This window comes from Myiozetetes cayanensis, unplaced genomic scaffold (assembly GCF_022539395.1).
Source record: "Myiozetetes cayanensis isolate MyiCay16 unplaced genomic scaffold, myiCay2020 scf1, whole genome shotgun sequence".
NCBI classification, from domain to species: domain Eukaryota; kingdom Metazoa; phylum Chordata; class Aves; order Passeriformes; family Tyrannidae; genus Myiozetetes; species Myiozetetes cayanensis.
Window position 1 is genome coordinate 30488662 of NW_026086604.1, and position 10652 is coordinate 30499313.

The following is a 10652-nucleotide window of genomic DNA, read 5'->3' on the forward strand; positions in this document are numbered from 1 at the left end:
AACAAAAAGACCCCCACAACACACACACACAAAAGCACTTCCTGTTAAATTAAATTAAATTAAATTAAATTAAAGCAGACATATTTTCTGATTTCACCAGAAAAACAACTTTCAGCTGAATACCAATATATAAATCACTTTGCTCTATAAAATACCTTTATTGTAGCAGCCACCATACAACTTAATGAACTTGTTCACTTTTGCAAGACGGGCTTTGGATCATTTTCTGTTCTCTTGTTTTCTCGCAGCATAAGCACACTAGGCTGGTACATAACTGTTAACCACAGTTTTTAATTTGGATAGCTGTTAGTTTCTTTTGTATTCAAAGCAGCCCAGCTGGAGAGAAAAGTAATAGCTCCAAGGCAACAAATTCTGTTCACTTTGCTTCCTCTGGATAATAATGTTTCCCAGCCTTACTTTCAGGCTGATGTTGAATTACAGGCAGAGATGCTTGCAGTTGTTGCTAGATCCTGATGACTGATTCTGTTTCCATACCAACAGAAGAGATAGTCTCTTCTTCCTTCTTCAGTGTGAACAGGGACTAGGGGAGAAGGAGGGAGGTGTTATCAAGCCCAGACATGAGCTGGTGACTGCAGGAGCAGCCCAGGGGCACCTCCAGTGTGCCAGTGGGACATGCAGCATGGGAGGTCTCTGACCATGGTGACAGAACACATCACCGCAGCCAAGTCAGTCCTCTCCCCAGATAGCTCAACACCAAGCTCAGGGGGTGTTTGAGTAATCAGGGGCAGGTTTTGTCACAATTAACATACAAACCAAGTCCCCTCCTGTGGACAAGGGATCCTTGACCACTCTCTGCTATGTGCTTCCTCAGTGGCTCAGCATCAGTGCTACTGATTTTTCTTACAACTGAATTTGAGTGATGTCAATCACTCTCCAAGTTAAGTAGTGCTGGTTGCAATTAGTAGGATAATTAGCACATCATTTAAAGCAGAAAATAGTTCTCTTAATTTCAGTACTGTATGACTAAATCTGAGTTTGCCTCCAACCCGAGGGCTCCCAATTACCTCACCAGATTAAGTGCTGACCAGGAATCAGTAATACAAACAAATTACGATGTTATAAAGACTTTCCACTATGGCTATTCCAAGGCTTGCAGGATTTTTCAGGGCACTCAACACATTTATTCCTCAAAGAATACCCATGGCATGGTAGACAGACTCCCTTTACAACCATAATCAGAAGAACTCTGCCAGCTGCAACAGAAGAAACACAACTGACTCCTACAGGAGATACCATCTTCATTTAGTTTTTGGGGTTTTGCCATAAGAAGGGTAGGAAGGTGCTGATTCAGGTAGTGGTCAATCTTTTAACAAAATCATCTTCAAAAGAGTCACACCATGTGCCTGAGAGTATCATCCAAATGCTTCTTGAACTCTGTCAGACCTGGTGCTGTGACCACTTCCCTGGGGAGCCTGTTCCAGTGCCCAACCACTCTCTGGATGAAGAACATTTTTCTAATATCCAGCCTAAATCTGCCCTGACACAACTTCAGGCCATTCCATCACGTCCTGTCACTGGAACCACAGAGAAGAGATCAGTGCCTGCCCCTCCTCTTCCCCTCACAAGGAAGCTGTAACTGCAATGAGATCTCCCCTCAGTCTCCTCCAGGCTGAACAGAACAAGTGACCTCAGCCACTCTTTACACAGCTTCCCCTCAAGAACCTTCACCGTCTTTGTTGGTCTCCTTTGGACACTTTCTAATGGCTTAATATCTTTCTTATATTGCAGTGCCCAAAACTGCACACAATATTCCAGGGGAGGCCGCCCCAGTGCAGAGCAGAGCAGGACAATCCCTTCCCTCGACCAGCTGGCGATGCTGTGCCTGATGCCCCCCAGGACAGGATTGACCCTCCTGGCTGCCAGGGCACTGCTGACTCATATTCAACTTGCCTCTTGTGGATGATCCTGCGCAGGGTGGAGAGTTGGACTCGATGCTTGTGGATCCCTTCCAACTCAGCATATTCTGTGATGCTGTGAAAACGTAGCCTGTACACGGTGAACCTGAGTCACTGACTAACCAAAACCCCTCTGTTTTGTGGGTGATTTTTGTGCAGCAGATGTTGTATTAAAGAGGAAGTAGGGAAATCTGCTAGTAAGTGCAGAGATCTGCAGCAAATATAAGACCTTCAAAGGAGGAGTTTCTTGATGAAATCCGGGTAACAGAACTTGCCTTTAGGAGAGATTCTTGCTCAGTTATAAAGCTGAGAGGAGTCAGATTTTCCTATGAAAAGGCTAAACAAGCATTTAGATCTCTTGCATTTCATTTGATCAAAACAAATACCTTAGAAGGCAAAAGCTATTTAATCTATAACTAGGCATCACTAATATTCCCGATTATATAAAGGACCCATTTTCACATAGTTCAAACAAGTATCCCTCCTTTCAGCTTTGGTGTTTTAACTGAATCAATTTTCAGGAAAGACATTTTCAGTACAACTAAAGTTCCGTCATGACAGTGACCGTGATGTGCAGTGCCACTCAAATATGTGCTTATTTTTGTATTCCTTCACTTAGAGTGGGATAAGCTTATGGGGTGCTCAGAAACTGAATAAATATTTCTGTTCATCAAAGCAAAGATTTCTGCAGATTTGGGGAAAATGCCTGTACTACACTGCTCGAAAAGTGATATGTGATTGAGTTAATAAAGCCTACATCAGGGTGAAGCCGAAAAGGGCACATGAAGAATAAGTGACAGTCTTTCCTGAAATGAGTATATAACTATACATGCAGCCTTAATACTCTCCTAGCATTGCTTGGGATTTTTGCATAAAATTTCTTGCAGCAGGGACTTTTGGTTTCTTGACAGATTCAAACTGACAGTCTACAGGTGAAAAGCTTTCTGCCACGTTACTAGTCTTCTGAGTCATTCAGGAGCATAGAGACAAGTGCACATTATGTATATGCACTTATCAAGGGCCAAGCTGCAAAAATTCTCCTAAAAATGGCTTTATTGACTTAAGCAAGTTTGTGTCATGCTTAAGGATGTGTAGAATTCAAGTCCATGCACAGGACCTTCCTTTCATGTTTGATTGCCCATTTTATATTCATCAAGCAAATAGCCTGTCAATCATCAGCAAGGATAAGTTCTCCTAGCACTGTAATTCAGAGAGCAATTGTTGATTTTACAGAAAGAGCCACTAACTTGCAGCCAACCTCCTCCTTTTATTCTGAGTTTGATAAAACTTTGGAAATGTTATTAGGAATTTAAGGCCTAGAGCATATTCCACTTCTTTCCCTAACATTTATCTTATCTGTTTAAATAGTCAAATATTACTTTTTTTTTCTCCCCAACGGAAATTAATAGAATAAACAGAAACAGAAATTAGTTGATTAAAACCAATACAAAGCATGCAGGCAACATTGTGCAGTTTGTTTTCATGTATATCAGGATCTTCTGGAGGGAATAATGCTCTCTTGACAACTCAAAAAATGTACCCTGTAGGATGTGATAAGTTTCATTATTTAGCATATATGCATTTATAATGTAATGGTTCCTGGCTTGTGTGAAACCCCCCCCTTGTTCTGCAGCAACTAAAATTCAACCCCAGTAACAGAGCAAAAGCCTCACCCAGAAGTGAGGCCTTCACTTCAAGAGTGCAAACTGTTCACAGATTCAAGGAAAGGAGGGAAATGGGAATATTCACAACTTCATGTAGGGGGACTAAAATTGCAAGCTTGGAAAATGTAGTAGCCTGATAAGATGAGAGCCATCATAGATTTTTAACCCTTTGATACTTGTTCTTTCCTGGCAGAAATGCTTAGCGTGTGTAGGAAGATGAGGCAACCGTGCAGCAGTAGATTCTCTGTATGTAACTGCACATAAAATGAGCCACTTACCATGGTGAGTTTAGGGAAATCAGATTAATTTATAACAGCAGAACTACTTCAGATCCGTATCCTGATCTCACAGCCCTACAGGGAAGATGTTGGGTGTTGATTGGTACTATCCAGTGCACCCATCCGCTGAGGAGTGGCACTGCTGTTCCTCAGCTACACAAGTCTACAGTGGTTCCTATGAATGTCCTCTGGGAAACCGGGAAACCATCCAATCCCAACAAAAGACAGCAAAATGAAAGGTTTCCACCAGACTACAGTGCACATTAGGGCAATGCACCTCAAAATATGTCGCTTTCCTTTAGTTTCCCAGGCTTCATATAGAACTTGAAAATAGAGAAAATCATTGAAAGACTCAGTGATTTGGTCTAAAGATTACTCCAATGTCTTTGTGTTGGGACTTTTTTGATAACACAGCCATGTAGGTGGTTTAGTTTGCCTATCATCTTATATTTCCCAGAACCGTGATCAATATTATATCCCTTGGAAACATGCTAGACTACTGCCAAAAAAGGCTGACTTGATGTCAAACCCATGTAACATCAATTTAAACATCCAAACAAGGCACACGGTCAAGACCTACAAAAGTTAGGCATCCAGCTCTGTTTCTAGCTTGGTGGTCCAGTAAAATCTTTGTGCTTTTCAGGCTGTTAATGCTTTAAAATACAGATTACAGTGTAAATTGCATTGGAAAATAAGAACTATTTCAGTTTGCCACCCTCTACAGAAAGTTGTCTTGTATGGCACAGAACTAGGTTTCCCATTGTGTAGGATTTATGGGTTGCTCCTTGGAGATGTCAAACAATCTCACTGCTGAATTAAGGGATTCTGGGTCACTCTCTTGGTGCTGGATGACACGTAGGTGCTTTGGATCTGGCCATGATTCACATTTCAAAGAAGCCTTAAAATACTATTTTACTAATTTCATAAATATTTATATGGCACGCAGCAGGGAAACAACAGACTTAATTACAAGATACTTACAAGAGGCACCACTGCAATCCAAGTACTAAAAGACCAGATTGTTATAATTGTGATTGCTGAATACTTGAGCTTATGGTGAATTTTAGCTCTTGTCACAGAATTATGGTGTCTTAGTCATCCTTGTTGTATTGACAGAATGTTTGGAGAAAGTCTCCTTTCAGATAAACCTAATATTAGTGATTGACTCACAGATATTCCAATGTTTTTCTATAAATATTTCAAATAGCTTGGATTTGATCATATATTTTTGGTACTGTTTATACCACCTATACTTTCTTCTGTATTTACTTCCACATTTTCAAAACTGAAATCATATTTATCATTTTATTCTACATTCTCTCCCCAGAACACTGTGATTTTTTGGGTGAAGAAGTGGACTATCACAATGATTGGTGGTATTCATCAAAGGAGCAACAGTAAAACAGAGAGCAGCTGTATTTCCACTCCTATCATGGCAGTGACAGTGATCGTGGACTTTGCAGGGTGTTTCCCCTCCACTGAGGCCAGAAAAAGACATTTCCTCTTGTGTTGTTCCCCATTCCAGACATCCAGGCTCAGCATCTTGAACAAAGATACTTTGGTATAAAACATTTGCTGTAGAACCTACACCAGCCTGGAAGGAAATACCTTTTCTTTATTTTATTACAGACTCACCTACACTTAACATGATGAATTAACATCACTCAGCATCTACACTGTTCTCATCTACACTTACATAAAATAGTGTGCCTTATGACTGTGCTAAGATTGGGATATATAAAATTATATACTGCTGAGCATGTCCAGCTCTCAGCTTCAATGAGATTCAGAGACACTCAACACCCCTAGTAGAGTTTATCAGAAGTTGGCACAGCAGGTCCAGGATGCCATTATTAACTTCTGGTCAACCCTGAAGTGGTCAGGCAGTCAGATGAGATCATTGAGGTTCCTTCCAACTGAACTATTCTATTCTGTTGTACTCTGCTCTAAATTTTGGTTACCCTATCCATGCACTCCTAAAGTTGCATAAGGAGGAGGCATACCAGTCTGTTTATTTTTTCTATTTGTTGCAGCATTTACTTTTTATAAAACCAGATGTACTAGAAGAAAATTATAATTTACAAAGTTACTGTATGTGGTTTGATCTTCTCCCCTGGACAACTTGATTCCTATTGTATTGTTTGCAAAGCTGTAATGTTGCCCTTTGCATATCAATTCCAGAAAAGGGCATTTAAGTAATTTAGACCTGGGCTGTGCACCTCTATGCAGAAGGACAACTCAGATAGTCAAGTAGATACTGATATAACTATCACAGCTTGACTCCTGGCTTGTCTGCAAAATCATAGTGATTTTGTGGTACAATAGTCTTTGCTTGAATAATGACTCTTTGTCAAAAACAAAAAAGCAGAAAAATATTTCTTATTTGCTGAAGTGTCTCAAATTTAAAGTAATTGAAGCCTAGTATTTTTAAGTTATTTAGTCAAAATAAATACACAACATTCTGAAGCTAACAAAATTATTTATTTCCCACAAACACTTTTTTTTATCCTTATTACTCATCTGACAATACTGTTTCTTCATTTTAATATTTTGGATTCTTCTAGATAAGATATTAATTTAGATTTTTTTTTTAGGATACCCTTTTCACCTTTATTAAAATATTAAAATCATCAAAACTTTGACAGGTTAGAGAAACTGTATAACTAGCAGTCAGAGTCATTGGAAGGTAGGTTAGGGAATGAGAAAGGAATACTGCTCCTGACAGTCTGTTTTTCTGGCAGTCATCTGTGAAACTTGCACTAATGATGTTCATTTCTCTATCTTCGTTATATCTGTGCTCTTAAGCATCTTTATTGCTTTAAAGATATAAGGAAAATTCCACTCCGTACAATATGCACTGACATAGAGCAGATTGCTTGAGTGTGATATATGATTAGAACAGATAACTACCAGTCTGTTCAGCTGATTTTCAGATGTGAGATAAAATCACATCATTCTAAAATAGGCTCAAATTAATTCAGGGTCAAAGTGAAAAACAGTTCACTCTCATATGCACTACATTTTGTTTTATTATTTTTTCCTTTATGCATCTCATAAGTGAAGGGCAGATTTTTCAATTCTATTGTTTTCAGAGGACTAATGCTAAAATTTTGCTTTTCTGTATGTATCTTTACTTACTGTAGGGCTTGTTTGGTTGTTGGTTTTTATCTTAACTTGCATTACTGAAATTGTTAAACTACATTGCTATATTAAAAATACCAAAACTAGGGGTAATGCAGTGAAAAATCTAAATGAAATGTGGCTGAACAGAATGTATATAAGAACCAAACCAGTTTCATAATCAGTGTGGAGGTACTTCTTCAGGAGAGATGACAAACCTCTCAGAGAACAAAACACACAGTGGATGTGCTCAGTTAGTAGAAGTCACAATTTAAGAAAAAAATATCATCTACTCTGTAGTACTCAAATGTTTTGTGCAGCACAGGGAAATGGGCAGACAGGGACCTATACAGAATGAGTGACGGTTCCCTGCTGTGAGCAAAGAGCCAGGCTTGCTATTAAAAGTTTTGCTTGCTTAGTTATGCCCATAAGAACTTAAGTTAGCAAGAAATTTAAATTCAAAAACACAACATTGTAGCTAAGGTAGCTGTTTAGGCTAAAGCCCAAAGGAAAAAAAAAAACAAAAGTGGGTTTGTTGTGGTGGATTTTTTTCAGACAGAAGCTTTGGGAATCTGTATAAACTACCTGGTCAGACACATGTATGCATGTATATATATGTGTATATATGTATATGTATATATATATATGTATAATATGTATAATATTTTTTTTTCCTCTCCTCTCTCCCCTAATCTCTGCAGGCAGGAGTCCCCCTCCCTTCCTTCCCTCGCTCTCCATCTCTTCCATTAGAAATGTCACTACTCCATCTGCTGCCCCTGAACTCACTTGTGCTGGCAAGGACAAACAGGCAGAACAAAGCAGCTGAAGTCATTCAGCATAATATGCTGCATAGACCCTTCCAAAGCAATTGGTAGTATTTTCCCCCAAGAACAAAATCATGCAAAAGGGATTAATGCTGCTATGTTTTTCTTTTGATGCCTGTATTGCAGATCAGGACACGCCTCCTGCATCATCAAGTCCAACTCCTTCTTGCTGCAGGCACCACATAGTTTATTCATATGGGTATGTGTGCTTTTTGCTAGCCAAGCTGACTGGTGACTGAAGGATTGCTTGTGCCTTCCACTACATCCCTGAACACAAGATATGCTGTTGTAATACCTGAATTCCATGGAATTTTCTTTCTCTGTCTATCTCAAATGATGTTACAATTTCAACCATCAAATGCACACGTTATTGTGGTCAGCAGGACTTCTCTCATCTGAAATTATGTATGCTTTACTGCTTTTATCAAATGAGACTGTAATAACAGCTCAAAAAGTGTGCATTCTTATCGGAAACCACATTGTACAGGAACTGCTTCTTCTGATAATTACATATTTGGTGACAGAGGGTGAGGGGGTGAAGAAAAGCTATTTTCCCATCTGCAGCAAATCCTGACAGCTGCTTGAAAACAACAGTAATGAAGGAGAGAAAAAAGAGATATTTGTGAAGGCTTTAGATATTAGTTTCAGATAAGTATGCCAAACATAAGGCCTTCTTTGAATTATTTCAGTCTGCATGGGAGGGGGCTTTGCACTGCTCCCTGGAACTCCTGGGAAAACACAGAAATCTCAAGGCAGGTAGGTCTCACTGAATAGTTTAAGAAAGAAATTTGCAGTCAATGTTTTACTTCACAGCATTCACACCATTCCAACTCTGGACAGAGGCAGAAAATGAAGAGGTAAAAAAATGAATCAAAGTTTAATAGCCAATAAAGTGAAAAAAGAGGAAACATTCAGATTAGTCTTTACAGGATCTAAGTAACTCATCTCATGCTGAGTTAACTCCTTTCTGCTGTAGAGCCCTGAGTATAGGCTCAGGAAAGTTTGGACAGGAAAATTAGGAGATAACTGTTGTCAACTCTGGACAACAGCAGAAGGGAGGAAGGAAAGCCTTCTCACAGCTCTGTCCTGGGAACCAGACATGCAGAGCAAAGTTCTACCTTCAGCTCTGCCCTTCACCCTTACAATATCACAGCGATTTTAAGGGTAAGCTGTTTGGGTGATCTCACACCTTCCAAAATCTGTCTCCTCTTATCCACAGAGGAATGTGGTGCAGCAGCCACCAGCACTGCAATAAGCCAGTACTTTCATCATACATAGCAGAAAACTTGGGGCTTTTGAAAGGTCTTTGCTTTATAAAGTGTGGCTCCTGTGCTTTGCCTTGCAATCCTGTCTGCTGGCATGTGCAACCTTCAGCTGAAGATCTACCCTACAAAACTCTGCAATGAAAGATACTGAATACCTAATGTTTATCTGTGAATGTCTCTATTTAGAGACAGAAGTTCTATTTATACTTTTAGTTATACTGTAAATTTTCTGTAATATCCATAAGGCATTAAAATGTGTACTAATGAAAAACAGAGTTTATGATGTCTTTGATCTTCAGGAGCTGTTAGTCTCTCCAACCTGTGATACTTTGCTGCTTAGTAAACAAAACATTTCTTCTAATACCCTGAATAATTCAGGCCAGCAAAAATCCCAGAACACTTTGTCATTAAAAATGGTTTTGATGCTTCACCTGGTGGTTGCTGAATGATGTGAGATATGTACACAGGGACATCATAAGGTAAGACTGTTGCCTAGACCAGTAATACTGTTTCAAAAAGAAGAAAAGTAGGTATTGCTTATCAAGCTCGCTGGTTGCTTTTTGATTGATATTTCAGATTAAGAAAAAATTTATCACAACTCTAGTAAATTAGCTCAAATGTAAGTGGAAGCTGCTAAGGCACTCCATCATGGACTACTCCTGCAATGGTCTGTGGACTGAAGGCAAGCACAGATGCTTTGCCATCACCACTTGGATATAATCACAGCTTCTTGTCTCCAGTAAAGATGAAGTTCTGCTTCTATTTTTATAGACTCTTGATGATTTTGCTTTATTTAGCCAAACTAGCTATACTAAAACCAACTTTTAAATGGAGTATCTGCATACTTGGGTGGGGGTTTTTTTGGTTGAGTTTTCTGATACCAAATTTGAAGAACATCTCTCTTTATGTGTAAAGTGAGATTAAAAGCTTCACTTTTGCTATTTTTTATGCTTGATATTTAGCAGACTGCAAGAGTGTTGGTTTGTTCTGGTATTTAATTTTTTTGAGGCATTTGGAAGCAATCTGCTACACACAGCACGAACTAGTAGCCAGCACGAAGTGCAACTTCAACAATGTCCTATTAGTTGGGGAAAAGTCTCTGAACATGCTAAGCAAGCACTGGCTGGGGGCTGAGGATGAAGAGGACATCACTCTTCCTCAGGACCAAATCTCATACTCCATCAAAGGTCTTGGGTGTGGAGGTGCAGCAGAGAGGGCAGGTGGATACTCAGTGTTGGGCTTCCCAGGGAGCAAAAGCCACAGCAAAAGCTTTAGACATGCTTTTGAGGAATAGATGAGAAACAGATCAACCTGTTGGGTGACACCATCCTCCTGCTTCTGAAGGAAACAGCTCATAGAGCCTCTGGCCCTTGGACTCTGAGCAAGAGCTTAAAACATTCTATGAGGTTGCAGTATAGGGCTCTGGATGGTTAAACTCAGCTGTACTGTATTGGTGTAACTGGAAATGTTCCACTTTGGGTGTTATTCACATCAGCTAGAACCACATAACAAATTGTTACTCCTCTGTTTTAGCTTGGCATAAAAAGAGCAGAACATTAGGAAACATCCAAAGTTAATCAGAAAA